Below are 20,194 nucleotides of genomic sequence, written 5' to 3'. Positions count from 1 at the left end.
ATAAAGTCTAAATTTCACGGAGGGCAAAATAAAGCAGGTAAAATGCTAGCGAATTACTTGAAAATTCGCTCTGAACGTAAGACCATTGGTCCGATCATGGATGAATCCACTAATAAGCTGGTGTCCTCTGATGAAGAAATTGCAGCGGTCTTTCATGACTCCTATCAATCTCTCTATTCAGATGATACATTTCCCTCCTCTCATAATCTTGACAATTTTTTTTCTGGACTTCCTGCTCCTCCGTCTCTGAATGCTGAGTTTTCCGCTTTAGAGGCGGATATTACTTTACAAGAGATACTTACTGCCCTACAAGCTTTAAAGAAGTCAAAAGCCCCTGGTCCGGACGGATTACCGGTGGAGTTTTATTGTACTTTCAAATCTTTGTTTGCCCCTAAATTATGCAGCTGTTCAATTCCTTTATTACTGACGCGAAAGCATCTGGCTCCTTTATGGATGCCTTGATCGTCATTATTCCTAAGCCTGATAAGGATCACTCTTTTTGTAAAAATTTTCGCCCAATCTCCCTAATCAATTATGACTGCAAGATCTTCGCTAAGATTATTGCGTCACGGCTGGATACTATCATACCCCTTCTGATCAAGACTGACCAGGTGGGTTTTGTCAAAGGTAGATTGGCTTCCGATAATGCTAGAATGTTCATGAACATCCTGTCCCATGGTAAAAATTATAAAGATCCTCTGGCTGCTTTGTCTCTGGATGCTGAAAAAGCATTCGATCGTATAAATTGGCAGTTTATGTTTCATACACTACAATGGTTTGGTTTTGGCCCTAATTTTATTTCTTTTATTAAACTGTTATACTCATGTCCGAGGGCTAGTATTTTTGTTAATAACCAATTTTCTCAATTTTTCCCCCTATCTAGAGGCACCAGACAAGGTTGTCCTCTCTCCCCATTACTCTTTATCCTATGTTTGGAACCCTTCCTTGAGCGTATTAGAACCAATCTCAAAATTAAAGGTTTTGCCTCTGCTTCTGTTGAAACTAAAATATCTGCCTACGCGGATGATATATTGGTATACATGTCCAACCCAAGTGAATCCCTTCCCCCTTTTTTAGAGGAAGTCCGCCTTTATTCTTCCATTTCGGGGTACAAACTTAACCTATCCAAAACGGAGGTTCTTCCTTTAAATTCGATATGTTATCAATTTATGTTTGCGGATACTGCCTTTGCATGGTGTCCTTCCAAAATTAAATACCTTGGCATTTGGTTTGCCATCAATATAGCGGATACTATTAAATTCACTTTTAACGCACTAATGACTAAATTGAAAACTCTTCTCCTCGTGTGGTCCCCCTTATTTTTATCTTGGTGGGGTAGACTAGATACTATTAAGATGATGGTCACTCCTCATATCCTTTATACGGTTTCTATGCTCCCTGTCAAAATCCCTAATACATTTTTTTCCCAATTAAACTCTCTATGTATCAAATTTTTATGGAACAATAAACACTCCCGCATTGCTTTGAACAAACTTATTCGCCCCAAGGAAGAGGGGGGAGTGCGCTTTCCTAATTTTAAATTGTACCACTCTGCTTTCCTGATTAAACAATCTTTCTCATTGTCCTTCGATTTTGGGGATACGCCTATACCTCGATGGATTATCTTTGAGCGGTCTCTTTTAAAAGAGTTTCAGTTTCAGCATGTTACATTTATGTCCAACTGCACCTTTTTGTCTAAAAGCCCTGTATTAAAAATACTCCCGTGAATTGCTGTATAATACATTTCTTAAAGACCTATCCCCTATCCAATGTTTTTTAACTTCTACCCTATGGTATAACAAATTTCTTAAATATAAAGGTAGATCTTTTTACTACAAATACTGGAAGGAAAAGGAGATTTTTTTTGTGCATCAGTTTTTGAATGGGTTTTCTATCATCTCCTTCCAAGAACTACAAACACGATATCAGCTCCCTGACTCCTTTTATAAGGAATACATTATTATCTCTAATGCTATACAAACCCAATTAGCTACTTACTCTCTCCCTGCAGTTTTACCCCCTTTAATACCCTCTTCACCATTATATTCTCTATTCCCGGCGCATAAACTTAAAGCTGCCACTGTTTATAAGTTATTGTTATCTGATGGTAATGTTCGTTCTAAATCCAACATTGAGAGTGCATGGGAAATGGACCTATCCATCTCTCTTTCTATTGATAGTTGGGACAAATTATGGTCGAAATTATTTAAAGTTTCGGCTGCAGCCAGGATAACCCAATCTCTGTTTTTTCTGTATCATAGAGCCATCATTACTCCTGTTGCTATTTGTAAGTTTTCCCCTACATCCTCTCCTCTTTGCTGGTCCTGCTCTACCGAAACTGGTACATTAGTTCATCAGCTATATGAATGTGCATCTGTTCTATCTTTTTGGAATTCAATTTGGAATGTATGCATGTTAGTTTTCAACTTTAATGCTACCTTAACTTTTGTAAATATCTTTTTAGGTTCTTTAGCTCCTGATATGGAAACTACTTTACCTAGTTCTAGGTTATTTGATCTTTTTATTGCATTAGCATTTAAAGTGATCCTGTCTGCATGGAAAGACAATTCCAAACTGTCGTCAATTACTTGGTGGAATTTTATTTGTGACGAACATAGGATTGCTTCCGTTTCCTCCTCTTCTGTTTCCCAAAAAATCAAAGTTGATCTTCTTTGGCTCCCTTTTACTACTTATCTTTCCTCGCACCCTCCCATGTTATAATTCATTTTCTTTTCATTTTCTTTTCTCCCTGGCTTTCTCATTTCTCTTTCTCTCTCCTCTCTTCGGTCTTTCCTCTTTTCCTCCCCCCTTTCCCTCCTATCCTATTTACCAGTGCCCTTTCCTTAATTACCCTATTATTGATCCTTTTTTCGACTGCCCAGTTATTGTAAACCAATTTCGTTTATATATTATTTCTTTATGGCACTATATTGGAATATTTGTTTATTGTATCATTTGTTTTTTCTTTCTCTGAAAATTCAATAAAAACTTCTTAAACAAAAAACAAAAAAAAAAAAGTAAGTACCCCAAACTTAAACATACGCTTAATGAAAAACATTTCAATTTTTTGTAGAAATCAGGGCCCGTAGTCAGCGCCTAATTTAAGAGAGAGTTTGCCAGGGGTCAGCAAATTAACTCATTTTAATTCAGGTGTTTGCATTTATGATTTCGGTGCCTGTGTATTTATTGACAGCTACACATTTTGCAAAGAAGAGCTACTTCTGCTGCAGCTTTATTATTAATTTTGATTTACACAGACACGCACACATGCGCAGACACACACAGGCACAAACGCACACACACACACATTCAGAGCACAAGTCCGGGGTATACGCGGGTGGACGGCGTCCACCCACTTTTTTCACAGGGTGAATGCTGTCCACCTTACCAAGTATATGGGCCTCACTGAATAATGTGCTGAACTCGTCCCGGTGTACTTTCCAAACACGGGACACTTTCAGCAGCGCCTGCACGGCGTCTGCTTTCCATCTGCAACAAGCAACAACTTGCAGGTGGGGATGGGGCTTTCTTATTTAAGACTCCTGCTGGGCCCATAAAGGCCGAATTTAAGGGGTCATCAGGACTCCTTTTGTTGGAGTCTCTTGGCTGGGAGCAGTAAGGTGCCTCACACCTGATGCAAATGAGGCGGAGGGGAAACAAAGGCTCACACCTTGTTAGCACTTCACAGATACTTAAGAGAGCCAGCTCTTTACTTTGTTCAGTCTCTGTTCAGGAGATGTGCATGCACTGTAAGAATGTCAGATGTGTTGGTCTTTCCCAGTATTTACACAAAGCAAATTGCATTTATATAGAGCTTTACTTCCCCTGAGGAGGTGTTGAAATAATTTAAGTACCACTATTTTTTCTTGTATAGCCTTCCTTACTCATTCCAATGCAGGGTGTCAGAGCGCTTTACATCAGCACGTGCATATCACATGTACAATAAATTATGTAAGGTGTAGAAGTCACATATCATCTTCCATAGCTCATTGTGCTATTATCCGCGCAATGCACTCAAATGTGCACATGATAGACCTGCCAAACATATATGTGAGGGCTTTAGATCTGATGTCACTTCTTGTGATGCCACTTCCTGTAAAGTCGTGGCTTGTGATGCCACTTTCTATGATGTCAATTCCTGTGATGCCTAGTGTGATGTCATGCACCGTGATGTCGTGCACCGTGATGTCATGTGCCGTGATGTTGCGCGCAGTGATGTCACTTACATACTGCCTAACTAGGTTAGTGCCCCCACTTCTTTTTTTATGACTTATGCTCTGCACATGTTGTTCAAGAGTGTAACAGTCACTCGGGTTCTTAGCTCACCCCAAGCAGGAAAGCGCAATGACCAGTCTAGACTGAGGCAGTAGAAACCAGCCAGTTACTCTCCTTCCTGCATGAGTTTCACCAGTATGGACTTGACATGCTCATATTTCATTTTAGAGCCACGTAAAAACAAGGAAGGAGTCCCAAGTTGTGCAATGGCAAGCAAGTAACCTATCCAGTTGTATTTTTTGCTTTTAAAAAAAAAAAAATGCTTTGATTTTCCACTATAATTGCAATACTACAAATATGGCAACCAAAAAAAATCAACACTGGATAAGCTAATCATGCCAAAAACATGCTAAACATGGGATAACTTGAAATCAAGCCATCCTTGCATAAATGTGGAGTCGTACTTTTTTAAATAAAAGGCAGAATAAATTTTCCTTGTGCTGATCTGGGACGAGAAAACATGAAAATTGGCACACCACTCCGCGTGTGGAAGAGAAAATGATGATAACAATGAGTTGAATCTACTGTTTACTGTATGGATTCCTAGAATACAATGATTAATTTGGTATATCTAAAGGACCGCCAAGAAGGCGCAACCCCAGCTGTGCATTTGGTTGGGGCGACACTACGTCCCAGTTCAGCACATGTTATTTACCCTTGTGTCATTGGGCATGGTACTTACCGAGCTGCACGCATTCAGTGAGAAAAGAGGATGAAAATTGAGTAATAATCATGATATGGTGCACATCCCTACTTCTTTCAAAATAAATTTTCCGACAGCATCACACACACAAAACAGGGGAGCATTGGAGTATTGTACAAAACAAATAGGAGAAGGACTGACACGGAAATGACATCAGACTATGTGTCTGGCTGAACAGAGCATCCCAGAGGTAGCAGTCGGCAACCCCATCAGTGGGTGGCAACGGTGCTGCTATCCTAAGAAAACGTTGAGGCTTAGTCATACCTCCGCAAGGCCATTAACATCTCCTTCGAGACAGCGACCTTCCCGGAGAGCTGGAAGCACGCCGAGATCAACGCCTTACTCAAGAAACCCAAGGCGGATCCGAGGGACCTCGAGAACTTACGGCCCATCTCCCTGCTCCCGTTCCCAGCGAAGGTCATTGAGAAAACCGTCAACAGACAGCTGACCCGCTACCTTGAGGAGAACAACACCCTGTACCCGTCCCAGTCTGGGTTCCGCAGCAACCACAGTACCGAAACTGCCCTCATCGCCGCCACCGATGACATCAGGGCCCTGCTGGACAACGGCAAAACCGCGGCCCTCATCCTCCTGGACCTATCAGCCGCCTTCGACACTGTCTGCCACCGCACTCAACACACACGCCTCCAAAATGCAGGGATCCGAGACAAGGCTCTGGAATGGGCCACCTCCTTCCTCTCCGGCAGAACCCAGAGAGTACGCCTCCCCCCTTTCCGTTCCAAAACCTCCGAGATCATCTGCGGCATACTCCAAGGATCATCCCTCAGCCCGACATTGTTCAACATCTACATGGCACCGCTCGCCCACGTCGCCTGACTGCACGACCTCAACATCATCTCTTACGCTGACGACACCCAGCTGATCCTCTCCCTCACCAAAGACCCCCTCACCACCAAAACCAACCTCCACTAAGGAATAAAAGCCGTCGCCGACTGGATGAAGAACAGCTGTCTGAAGCTGAACTCGGACAAAATGGAGGTCCTCATCCTCGGCTCCACCCCCTCAGCCTGGGACGACTCCTGGTGGCCGACCGCACTGGGAGCAGCTCCAACACCCACCGACCACGCACGCAACCTGGGGTTTATCATCGACTCAAAACTCTCCATGGCCAAGCAAGTCAACGCCATATCATCCTCCTACTTCAATACCCTCCGCATGCTCCGCAAGATCTACAGGTGGATCCCCACCGAGACAATTATAACGGTCACCCAGGCCCTCGTTAGCAGCAGTCTGGATTACGGAAACGCCCTCTATGCTGGAGCCACGGCCAAACTCCTGAAACGACTACAACACATACAGAACGCCTCTGCATGCCTGATCCTCGACATCCCTTGCCACAGCCACATCACACCCCACCTGAAAGATTTGCACTGGCTTCCCGTCAACAAGAGGATCACCTTCAAGCTCCTCACCCACGCACACAAGGCACTCCACAACACCGGACCGGCATACATCAACAGACGACTCACCTTCTACACCCCGAACCGCCAGCTCCGCTCTGCCGACCTCGCCCTCGCCACCGTCCTCCGCATCCGAAGAGCGACCACCGGCGGCAGATCTTTCTCCCACCTCGCCGCCAAGTCCCGGAACAACCTCCCCATCCTCCTATGGCAGAACCAGGACCTTCTATCCTTCAGGAGGCTACTCAAGACCTGGCTATTCGAACAGTAGCAGCACCCCCCCCCCCCCCACAGCACCTTGAGACCCTCGTGGGTGAGTAATGTGCTTTACAAATGTTGTGATTGATTGATTGATTGATTGATTGATTGATTGATTGATTGATATTTTTGCAACTTAAACTCGGCCTTTAGTGAAGTTAGAGAAAACCTTAAACAATAAAAAAAAAGAACACTTTTGGCTTTGTCGCTGATTGTTTATTCAGCAGCTCACTAAATTAAAACAGCCTGCGCTGACTGCAGATAATTTCATCTCACTATTCCCTGAAAGTGCCACAAAATGTTCTAGTATAGCAGATGTCTTCTGTCAGTTTTACTGGCAGTTACCCTGCAGGACCATTGCTGATATATAAATAAAATACCAGTTCAATATGGGCACTGGAGCAGATCTAGAAGAAATAGCTACCTGGTTGTGACTATAGCATGTTGTCTTACTCCAATCGGGGGCGTGGCTACCAGTGGTGCAGCAGCTGCAGTGGCACCCGGTCGCAGAGCCCTTAGTGTGTTTTCCTACCCCCACAGCGGGCAAAGGGACAATTTCCTTTGCTTGCACATGGCCCGTGGCATCCTTGCTGCTCTTCTGATTTTTATGTAAAAATGGCTGTCCCCTATGTACAAGTTGGCATCACTAGACGACACTTCGTAATTATGCTGCTGACGAAATAGCACCCACGCCCCATGAAAATATGTCAATGCCGCACAACAGAAACAAATCTTAAATACATGTTAGCAGGAGGCGTCACATCGTTAGCAGTGTACACACTCATTGCAAATGTGAAATTTCCGTTCCGAGGGGGCTACCGTGTGGACCCCTGAAAAATTCACGCCGTTTCAGCAGCACAAGAAAGCAGACACATCAGATGCCGAGCGGCAAAGCAAAGCTGACAGGAGGCGCCCACAATGCCGCCCCGAGCAAAAGCTGATATTTAGGGTGTAAGGTTAACCCAGGCAAAGACAAGCTCAAAGCCGAGTCTCGAGTTAGTGCCGAACACCTCGGGCCTATGAAAACCTTTCAGATTTGAAACCAAGCTCAGGCAGCGGCGGAGATGTGATCGCACTTGCGCTATCATCATGAACGTGTTCATTTGCTCCTTAAACAGAAGATGAAAAATTATGAAAAAGAGTAGGTCTCTTTCTACATGGGAAAAAACGAGTCCAGGAAAGGCGGCACAAAAGTCTGGAACTTGGTGTTCTGCATAATGTTTTTCCCACGGATATTATGTATTTGTTTAATCAATGGCTTCGGGTATACTGAAATACGTTTCAATCACGCAGACTTCCTCAGTCTGCGTCACTGCTATTTATGCACCCGGGGCACATTTACGAGGAAGTGCCGCAGCGCGGCAACACAAGCCCTGTGGCTGCGCCACCCTGTAGCACTTCCAAAGCACAGGAATGCATCATATTTACAATAATATGCTGCATTCCTGCGCTCTCCTCTGCGCTGGCGCACACACAGCTGCCATGCGCCAGCGAATGCACCCTTGCACCATGGTGCAAGGATGCCTGCGTCATGGGGAGATTGTTTTTGTGCAGGAAGGGCCAACTTCCTACACAAAAGCAATCACTACAGGCATTTTCCTCTTCCAATGCGTGCTGTAGAATGCAGCACGCATTGAAAGAGGAAAAAAACGAGGAGAAATGAAAACATTTCTCCTCGAGGCGTAGCATTCACACGCATTTCCACTTTTACGATTCCTCGTAAATCTGGAAATGTGTCTTGTTCTATGGGTGTTGCGTGGGAGCACCCACAGCAACACCCATTGGAACGCCCCTTTCACGCAAAGTGCAGCGTGTAAAGAGGCCATATTTACAAGGACAGAAAAAGCCACGCGGGTGGCTTTTCCTGTCCTTGAAATTTGGAGCAGTAAAATACGCCACCAGTACGTCACAAAATGTGACATACTGGTGGTGCAGGGGGCTTGTAAATCTGCCCCCAAGATCTTCACCTTCTTCCAACATTCTAGTGTCCTAACCGAGGGAGGTAAAGTTACCTAGCACCGGACCTGCCATTTTGAAAATTACACTGTCCGTATTTAACCGAAAGATTGCTTTAATATTTTCGACTATGATGAAAATTGCAGTTGACCGGTTCCATCCGGTTCTACCTATATTTCTTTGACGCATAGGGGTTTTTGAACATTCTACTATATAGCCGTGATAAAGAGAGGCTCAGTAATTATCGCCCCTTGCGCGAACAGGTGTTATACAAGTTGGTTGGAGTTTACAACTGTAAGAAATTGGGTTGTTGGTTGACTGGGGTGTGAGCCCTGGTCAAGCAGCAACCACAATCCTTATTAGGATGAGGCACAAGCCAACCCTAAATTAGCCTGCGCTTAACCCTCTGGGCACAGAGAAGTCAGGCTTAACTTAGAGGCAATGTGTAAAGTATTTGTGCATCACTTCAAACTGTAATTAAGTGAAAATACTACACAAAAGGGACCCTACACCAAGCTAGAACAATAGAGATTTTTTTAGTAAATAGAACAAGACAAAACCGACAAAAATCAAATCAGCAGATCCAGAGACATGCAATTGTAAATATTTCAATGAAAATAGCGCCAAAAAGCACAAATCGCCAACTGTAGTTGTCTGGATGCGCCAGACTGGGACAAAGTCACAGGTTCAGGCTGACCACGATGAAATGCAGACTGGCTAATGGGACCCAGTCAGGCCCACTGAAAAAAGTACCTTAAATCCTAGTTTCCAGACCGTCGAGAGGGTCTGCGACGAGGATGCATCACACAGTCACGGCGATGTGTTGGTTGCGAAATGCGGCGAGGCTGCAATGCTGAGTCCAGTGTCATCATCGAGGCTGCCATCAACGAGGTATGAGAGGGCCAGTGACAAGGATGCATCGCATAATGGCTGTTCCGATGGGCTGCCATGTGATGCGGGTCTTTGTGATGGGTCCAATCACACAGCATCAACAATGTAATGGTTGTGCTCAGGTTTGCGCCGTGCAGCAGAGGAGATGTGTTTTATTTATATATTTATTTTATTTTACAGAGTTGTATATAGCGTGAACTTGACTCAAATCGGGTATCAGAGCGCTTTACATAGCACCAGTGGCATTACATGAGGACACATTCATTTTTGTTAGGCACGGGGAGATTAAGTGATTTGCCCAGAATCACAGGATGTTCAGTGTCATTGCCGAGACTCGAACCCAGTTCCCCAGATTCGAGGTCGACCACCCTAGCCATTAGGCCAACTCCTCTCCCTCTCAGTGTTGCTTCCACTGGATCCACAGAGGCTGGTAGAGCACCTTAAGCCCACTACCTGGCAGGGTAGACTCACAGATGAGGGAGTCTAGGTTCAGGTGCAAGATTGTTGGAACACACAAAAGGTGATGGGAGGAATTCTAGCAATTTATTTAACCACTGGCAATCGCTCGGGGTAGCTTTCCAACTCATTGTACTTTTGCTCACCATGCCACCTCAGTTTGGATCCACTCATCTGCAAATCAGCCTTGATCCTGCTACTCATGGTAACAGTCCAGCCCGAATGGTCAAGCCAGCTGGTGGGCTATGTGTGTTGCTGTAAAAATTTTATAGCTCACTTAATTTTCATTTTTGGCATTGCTGGATTAATGTTTCTGTTACCAGGCTTTCTTTTGCTTGCCAGTGTGTGTGTGCCAAATGCCACCATTTGTCTTTACCATTTGTCTTTGTTCTCCATGGCATGTGGCTTGTGGCCTTTATTTGGTTGTCAGTGTCCATAAGCCTGCCTGTCTCCTTTGCTTTCCATGCCTCCTTGTTTCTTGTTTGACCATGTGGCCAGAGATCATTTTATGTAGCCAGCCAGTGTGCTTCTGCCATGGGCCTGAACGTGTGCTTGTTGTGGCCATGTGTCCTTGCTTGCTGTAGTTATTTGGCCATGTGGTCATTTTGTGTAGCCAGCCAGTGTGCTTTTACCATAGGACTGCATGTGTTCATGGTTGGAGCCATTCTTCCTCGCTTACTGTTGTTGTTTGACCATGTGGCTAGTTAACATTGTATGTAGCCAGCCAGTGTCCTTTTGACATAGGCCTGCATGTGCTCTTTGCTGTGGCCAATCCTACTTGCTTGCTGTTGTTGTTTGATCATGTGGGTGGTGACCATTTTGTTTAGCCAGCCACTGTCCTTATTGCCATACAGCTTGCATATTTTCCATTAGGGGGCCAAGCTTTCTTGCTTACTGTTGTTGTTTGACTATGTGGTCAATAACTATTTTGTGTAGCAAGCCAGTGTGCTTTTGCCATAGGCCTGCATGTGTTCTTTACTGTGGTCATGCCGCCTTGCTTGTTTTTGTTGGTTGACCATCATGAGGCCAGAGGCCAGTTTGTGCAGCCTGCCACTGTCTAAATCCTTTTTTTCCAGTCTTCAAAGCCATTTTCCTGGGAGATTGCTAGGAGAGGGCTGTACCTTGATCTTTTTGTACACTTTTTGCACCTCCTTGCCTCCCAATGGGTTTCTCGTAGTCCCCTAGTTCACCAGCAATTATTTTTTTTATTTGTTTATTCATTTATTTTATTTATTTTTACATTTTCCCTCCATCACCCCCCTGCCTGCCATGGCACCTGCCGCATACTAGCATTCATTTTGTGGGGATTGTCATTTCTCATTTTCCTTTTTCCCCTGGATCGGTGGACACCCTGCCCAGTGCATGTCAAATTCGTACAGCCGCACACCAGCGTTAATTTTTAACGGATTATTCCATTTTCTCTTGGACCCCCTGCTTTCCATAGATGCACACACACCAGCATTACTTTTATTCCATTTGCCAATTGGCCCAATTGGCTGCCATGGGTACACATCAGATTCATTTTTTAGGGATTATTAAAGGCATCCCTGGACCCCTTGCCTACCATAGGTGCACACCAGCATTCATTTTTATGGATTATTACATTTTCTCCTGGACCCTCTGCCTGCCCTGTGTGCACAGTACCCACCAGAATTCATGTTTTAACGATTATTCAATTTTCCCCTGCACCTCCCTGACTGCCACAGGTGTCTCCCTTAGATACACATAAAGCAAACAGTTACATCTGTATGTTGTTATCCTGCTTGAAAATTAAATGTTATGGTGGTGTGGTTTGACTTTGGAATGGACACACTATTGTTGTTAATTATTTAGGATAATAGGTAACCACACTAAATTATATTGTCTGTGCTATGAATAATTCAAACTACAAAAAGGCCATGTTTCACTAAATGTTTTTCTCACTTGTTTGCTTTTATGTCCACAAGAGGCATTCACCCACAGTACTGCCAGACAGAAGGCCTGTACAAAGTGATATGACCACATGTGACCTGAGTATTCAAGTCACTGCCTCTGTACAGCTAAGTGTCACTGCCAACTGACAGCTTCAAGATGGCCCCAAAGAAAGGTGCTGGCAATAAAGTGGCCAGTGAGAAAGGGAAGAAGAAGCAGATTGCCACCACTGACTTGTATTTAAACAAGAAACAGTGGTCCTTAGAAGGAGGGGAAGGTACAATTGGGATAAATATAGTCCAGAATCGAAACTATGTTATGGGATGTCCAGCCGGACAAACCTATTTATTTCTACAATGTAATAATCACATATAAAATATACGTACTATTGTGGGACACAGTCCTGTATCCTTTGGGGGAAAAAAACAGATAATACATGTAAAACAATTAGATACAAGGGGGCATTTCAGGCAAGACGGAGAGAGCTTATATGCAAATCCAATGTTAGAAGCTTTTTTGTAACAGCACATGCACTTTTTTAACACAATGGCTTAATGTGCACGTTGTTAGCTTGGGTCGACGACGTTTCGATCCTGTCTTAGAATACTAGGATCATCATCAGGACAAAATAAAATTGCTGGCCTGAGCATAAGAAATTGCCTGTGAAAGTAAAGGAAAGAGGGTTGATATAGAGATAGGGGAGATTCGAAAATGATTTAATTAAGCATGCCGAACAGTAAGCATGCGACTGGTGATGAAAAGAGACACTGAGGAGAGTGCTATTGGAAAATTGCGACGAACCCGTGATACAAATCAGTCGCGAGGAGGGAACTAACATGCAAGGGAGAAAGTGGTGGAATTGCGGGCGTGAATCAACGAGCAAGTGCCGCAGGGCTCGAGGAACGAAATGTGACCGACCAATCGAAGGAAGTTGAGCTACTGACATGCTTAGAAATAGACAGACGGTTATTTCGAATTTGATGATAAAGAAAGTATTGTGCGTGGACTGAGGGCGATGTGAAGTATATTTCTGAAACATAAGGTGACTACATAGAACGACGTGAACCGGTGATCGCGTCTATATACATAGTGAAAAATTTGCGGCATGCTTGTGAGACCTAAGAAACAGTTCACAAGGTTAATTAAAAGCTCACCCACTGGAAGCGGGAAATTGGTCAGAGGAGGCAGGGTACGGAGACCGCGTGAACAGCTAATTTAAGCTGAGCACAAACAAGGGTACAACCAGGGAAGATGACCTAGAGAATAAACAATCAGACATAACTACAATGAAGTGGGAGGGGAGAAGATAGAAATTAATAAGGAAGGGGGAATGGTTACCTGTATGAACATAGGCTGGGAATACTTGTCCAAGGGTCGGTAATCCAGGGGAAGCTCGCTGGCAATGCAGGAGAGCGTAGCCATGCCAGGGATATCGGTGCCGGAGAGGAAATCCAATCGAATGGGCGGCACGGAGGCAAGGCAATTGGGCGGTACCGGGCTGGGGGTTCCAGTGCGGGGGAAGGAATTCCACCGGTTTGTTCAGGGCAGGGTGACAATGCACTAAGTGGAAAGGGGGGGAGAGGGTGAGCAAAAGGACGGGCAGAAATAACAGCCGGAACAATAAGAGAGACTTAAAATTAGCGGACTTAACGCTTACCTTAGATCTGCCTGGGACCTCCAGAAAAAGGGATATGGAGTGACAAGGAGGCCGGGCGGTGCAATGGTATTTAAGGGATTGAGCATGCGCAGTGAGTTGGAGCGTGAAAACGCGGCGCCATCTTGGGACGGGTAGTGTAGACACAGAGAGGGGACTCGGAAGCGCACAGTATATTACAGGTAGTAACGCAGAAGATAAAACGGAATACAAAAGAGGGGAAAATAAGGTTTTGGACAGTGCAAAACAAACATAGTGTTGGCTGAACAACAATAAAGGCAAGGGAAAAGATTTTTTTTTTAAATACGCGAAGTAATCATGGGAAACTAATGTGGTCTGGTCAGAGTGGGCTGACCAGCCACTGTGCTAGCACTGTGAAGGAAAGAACCATAATGTTCATAGTGCAGAACATAAAAAGAAGAACAGGGAATATTTAAAGGTACTCAATAAAGCAACCAAAACATACTGTAAGGCACACTGTGAGAAACGAAATAAATATAGTATGTAAAAGAACAGTGTACACAAGACATTTATCAGCAATTACTGTACAAAATGGAGGAGAAGCCTATCAAGACCTCTGCGAGCAGCGTGTTGGAACAGGTATAGAAGTGCAGGAGGAGGTTAGATGAGATTAGTCCAGTCCTCAATACGATTCAGACCATCCTTAATGCCATTAATGTGGATAATCATTCTCAGTTCCTCCTTGTTCAGGATTTTGGTGATGTCACCACCTCTTGGTGGTTGCTTGATTGTTTTGATTACTGTCCATTTGAATTCATCAATAGTGATTGTTCACGGGCCCTTAGAGAGTTAAAAAGTTGCCTAAAACAGAAGCCCCGGAACACTGACAGCGTAATCCAGTGCAGAGCAAAATATAAGGCCGAGGTCAAAAGAAGGAAATTAGTTCTTCAGGGGGAAGTGTGGGCCGATCTAAGGGAGGCAGCAGAAAGAAGGAATCTCTCAAAATTCTGGAGTATAATTAATAAACCCTGCTTTCATGATAGCTGTACTCCGGAGGTTGGTGTAAATATCCTCCCGGAGCAGTGGGTGTCACACTTCAAGAGTTTGTACAATCATGGTAAGGTGATTGTCGCCCCGGAGGAAGGTGCTACCCCGAAGGAACAGTTGGTCGAGTTCACCCTAGCTGAAGTATCCGTGGGAATTGAGGGTCTATCTAAAAATAAGGCACCAGGTCCTGACGGGGTACCATCCGACATGTTCATTAGTAATGTGGAGTTATGGGCCCCATTAATGACTAGGGTATTAAATGCAGCAATCATGTTCGGCCTGCCGCGATCCTGGTCAACTGCCATTATCGTTACTATTTTTAAGAAGGGTAATAGGGATAACCCTCAGTGCTATCGGCCCATTTCACTGATCGATGTCTCTGCTAAAATCCTGGGAAGGGTAATTCTGAACAGATTAATTGAATGGTCCGAGGATAATAACATCATCTCGGACATTCAATATGGATTTAGATCGGGGAGATCAACCAGTGATCAATGTTTGAACCTATATATGTTAGTCGCCAAGTATACCAAGACAAGTAATGAATCCATTTATTTAGGGTTCATGGACTTGGCGGCTGCCTTTGATCACGTAAATAGGGACAAATTGTGGCTAATGATGAGTCAACTTGGTATTGACCAGGGCCTGATTATAATTCTTAGGGAATTACACAGGGACACCACAGCCAGGGTACGTTACAATACCGAGGGAGGCCTCACTGAAGCCTTTGGGTGCTCTAGCGGGGAGAGACAGGGGTGCATCCTTGCGCCCTTTTTATTCTCGCTTTATATTAACAATATAGAGCCGACCCTGATTGCTTTAAATACCGACTGCCCGAGAGTCGGTATGCGTCAAATTCCAGTTCTGCTTTATGCAGACGACGCAGTCTTGTTAGCCCGTACCCCGAAAAGCCTACAGATTTTAATTAATGGTTTCGTGAAGTTTATGGGAACCTTAGACCTTTCCGTAAATCTTGGCAAATCATTTGTAATGATGGCAGGTAATAAATCCCGGTCCAAGTTCATACACAGAATTGGGACTCATACACTGGAAAAAGTGCAGACTTTCTCCTCAATAGGGATGCTGTTCGATGAGAGGTTAAAATTCACATCCCTGGTAGAAGAGAGATGCGGAAAGCTAATATCTTCAAATGGCGCAGTAACTAGTTATGGGCGAAGGTTAGGGCGATGGTCTCCAGAGCAAGTAATGAATTTGTATAGCTCCATCTGTTGCTCTAAAGCTCTGTATGGAGCGGAAGTCTGGGGTTTTGTAGACACAAAACAACTGCAGCGGGAGGAAAACAAAATGTTTAGGTCTGTATTAAAAATCCCCCAGAGTACCCCAGCTGTCATTGCCCATAGAGAGCTAGGGAGGCCATATATTGAAGACATGGCCAAGTATAGACCCATTTTTGCGTGGCTCAATATTTGGACAAATCCAGAAGCCGAGATAAGTAGGCTAATATTGAGTGACTGCTTAGGGAGAGAAAGATGTATGAATATACCTTGGATCAAGTACGTTAAGACTATTCTGGAGAGTCTGGGTCATATAGAATTCTTTATCAATCCGTCAGTAATTAGAGCACAGGATAAACCCATAATAAAAAGATTGTTCCTGGACCAAAGAAATACAAGTAGAACACTGGAAGAAGGGACTAAGGGGTCAGTGAATGCACATAGCCAAATCAAGACCACTGTGGGAATGGAACCTTATCTTTACTTAATGTACAACGCACAGGACAGATTTTTTTAATATCCCGTTTTAGGCTCAATCTTTTACCATATTTATTAGCTGATCCATTAGGCTATACTGTTTCGATTGAGCAGAAGGGTGCCTGCGGCTGCGACAATTTGTCTCCGCAGGACACCCTTCATTTTGTATTCTTTTGCGCTTTTTATTCCATTCCAAGGCGAAGATTTTTAATCAACATTTTGAAAAAGGCCAATCTGACTCAAGTTAAACCAGCGCTACTTTTTTTACAAAGGGCAGCTGACCCACTGACTTTGTGCTGTATATTGAATTTTATTAAAGTCGCATTGAGATTAAGATCAACTAAAGGATAGGCTTAAACTGTGATTCCCAAGAGTCTATGTATTCCCCATGTGATATGTATTCCTTTTTTTTCCATCAAGAGTTCTTATGATGTCGATTTAATTGTTTTTTAAAATATTGTATTGTGTATATATGCCCTTTTATGGTGTTTTTAACAACCGAATAAAGGACTATTGAATTGAATTGAATTGTGCCCCATTTCCAAAAAATGTTCAACCAGGGGAGCATTTGGGGTTTTGCAACGTACTCGACTCCTGTGCTGGCCGATACGCAGTTTGACCTTTTGAGTGGTCTGGCCTATGTAGACTTTGTTGCAAGGACATGATATCAAGTAAATGACATTGCTAGTATTGCAGTTGGAAAAAGAGTTCAATTTGATAGATACATTGTTAAATAGAAAATTAGTTCCTTCAATTTTGCACTGTCCAAAACCTTCTTTTCCCCTCTTTTCTATTCTGTTTTATCTTCTGCGTTACTACCTGTAACACACTGTGCACTTCCGAGGCCCCTCTCTGTGTCTACACTACCCATCCCAAGATGGCACCGCGTTTTCACGCTCCAACTCACTGCGCATGCGCAATCCCTTAAATACCATTGCACCGCCCGGCCTCCTTGTCACTCCGTATCCCTTTTTCTGGAGGTCCCAGGCAGATCTAAGGTAAGCGTCAAGTCCGCTAATGTTAAGTCTCTCTTATTGTTCCGGCTGTTATTTATGCCCGTCCTTTTGCTCACCCTCTCCCCCCCTTTCCACTTAGTGCATTGTCACCCTGCCCTGAACAAACCGGTGGAATTCCTTTCCCCGCACCGGAACCCCTAGCCCGGTACCTCCCAATTGCCTTGCCTCCGTGCCGCCCATTCGATTGGATTTCCTCTCTGGCACCGATATCCCTGGCGTGGCTACGCTCTCCTGCATTGCCAGCGAGCTTCCCCTGGATTACCGACCCTTGGACAAGTATTTCCAGCCTATGTTCATACAGGTAACCATTCCCCCTTCCTTATTAATTTCTATCTTCTCCCCTCCCACTTCATTGTAGTTATGTCTGATTGTTTATTCCCTAGGTCATCTTCCCTGGTTGTACCCTTGTTTGTGCTCAGCTTAAATTAGCTGTTCACGCGGTCTCCGTACCCTGCCTCCTCTGACCAATTTCCCGCTTCCAGTGGGTGAGCTTTTAATTAACTTTGTGAACTGTTTCTTAGGTCTCACAAGCACGCCGCAAATTTTTCACTATGTATATAGACGCGATCACTGGTTCACGTCGTTCTATGTAGTCACCTTATGTTTCAGAAATATACTTCACATCGCCCTCAGTCCTTACTCAGTCCACGCACGATACTTTCTTTATCATCAAATTCGAAATAACGTCTGTCTATTTCTAAGCATGTCAGTAGCTCAACTTCCTTCGATTGGTCGGTCACATTTCGTTCCTCGAGCCCCGCGGCACTTGCTCGTTGATTCATGCCCGCAATTCCACCACTTTCTCCCTTGCATGTTAGTTCCCTCCTCGCGACTGATTTGTATCACGGGTTCGTCGCAATTTTCCAATAGCACTCTCCTCAGTGTCTCTTTTCATCACCAGTCGCATGCTTACTGTTCGGCATGCTTAATTAAATCATTTTCGAATCTCCCCTCTCTCTATATCAACCCTCTTTCCTTTACTTTCACAGGCAATTTCTTATGCTCAGGCCAGCAATTTTATTTTGTCCTGATGATGATCCTAGTATTCTAAGACAGGATCGAAACGTCGTCGACCCAAGCTAACAACGTGCACATTAAGCCATTGTGTTAAAAAAGTGCATGTGCTGTTACAAAAAAGCTTCTAACATTGGATTTGCATATAAGCTCTCTCCGTCTTGCCTGAAATGCCCCCTTGTATGTAATTATTTTACATGTATTGTCTGTTTTTTTCCCCCAAAGGATACAGGACTGTGTCCCACAATAGTACGTATATTTTATATGTGATTATTACATTGTAGAAATAAATAGGTTTGTCCGGCTGGACATCCCATAATATAGTTTCGATTCTGGACTATATTTATCCGAATTGTACCTTCTCCTCCTTCTAAGGACCACTGTTTCTTGTTTAAAAACATAATTACCCAAGGTCCTTGATTACCTCTTCTGGGTACCCTTGTGTCTTTTCAAATACCACTGACTTTTAGCCCTGCTCCTTTTTTAAGGAAACTTTGTGTGTCTGCTGCACCATCCTCTGAGCAGTATGCTGGGATCAGCACTCCTGCATCAACGACGCCACCATCCCAACCTAAGCCCAAGGCCTTGTCTCTCAGCATGGGAGCCACTGCAATCATGACGACAAGCAGTGAGTCTGAATTGGATTTGTCTCAGCCACAAACTAGTACCCAATCATAGCAGCAAACTGAATAAAGTGGACAACAGGAGCCACAACCATCAATAGCAGATATTCCTGAAGTAGGAGCAGAACAGGAGGTTGAGCTTCTTGCTGAGCAATATGTACCTGTTGTTGAACCACTGACTTCCAGCTCTCCAGCAAGAAAAAGGAATGGTACTCCACCATCTTCTCCTAGCCCCCTTCGGATGATCTGGACATGGATTGGACCCCGGGTAAGACCGAGACTCTCCAGAAGACAGGGTAAAAGGAAAGTTCCTGAAAGCCTTACAATTGTGCAAGGGGATGGGGGTGACAAGCTTGTCATTGTCATGGAAGCTGGCTCAGAGGACACCAACATTACCCCACCTATTCAACTTGCTCTGAGGGATGTGGCACTGGTACCACCACCAATGTCATCTTCTATATTTGTAAGGTCCCAGCTGAGACCTACATCCACCACTACCTCAGTTGAAGGATGCACTGCACAGAGGCAATTGACGTTATACCCACCTACCATCCAGTTCTTCTTCGGGCAGTGGCACACTTAGAAACTTCACCTTCCCAGTTTGGGATTTCTTTCTGTTGAGCAAGCAGGAGGATAACATTGCAATATTCTCCATTTGCCATACATGTTTTTGTTGGGGTATGCCAAGTTCACACCATGTTACTAAAGGCCAAACGTCCAATATGAAAACATCATGCAATACTGTGGGAGGCACACCTTCAAAAAATTGCTGCATGTGCTGGTGGTGATGAGAGAGGGGAATGTGCTCCTATCATGGTGAGAGATGAAGGTGATGAGAAGAAAAAGGGGCACAGCTTTACATAGAGCAGCCCTGTCTCCAGCAGTGCACTACTATCACCCGCCTCAGCAGCCTCGAAATGGCACAAGAGTCAGATAGCACCACCGCATACAGTGACTAACCCAAAAACACATTGAGTTTACCACCTCCTGGTTCTCTCCAGAAGTTCCCTGGGTCAGTGGCACCACAAAACCCAAAAATCCAAGCTACTGTTATGGGCATGTTTAGGCAGGATGGGCACTACGAACGCAACCACCCAACAGCACGTTAGTACAATGGAAAACTGGCTAAAATGTCAGCACTGGATCTCCTCCCTTTTTTCATTTGTGGAAGAAGTGGGATTTTTTTAATTTGTGGTGGCCACATGCTTGAAATAGAAGGTTCCCAGCTGGACCTATTTTGCCAGAATTGCTGTTCTTGATCTCTATCATGATGTGCTGCAATTGGTTGGACAAGCT

The sequence above is a fragment of the Triturus cristatus genome, chromosome 5_2 (assembly GCF_964204655.1).
Source record: "Triturus cristatus chromosome 5_2, aTriCri1.1, whole genome shotgun sequence".
Taxonomy (NCBI): domain Eukaryota; kingdom Metazoa; phylum Chordata; class Amphibia; order Caudata; family Salamandridae; genus Triturus; species Triturus cristatus.
Note: the sequence above shows the minus strand (reverse complement) of the source record.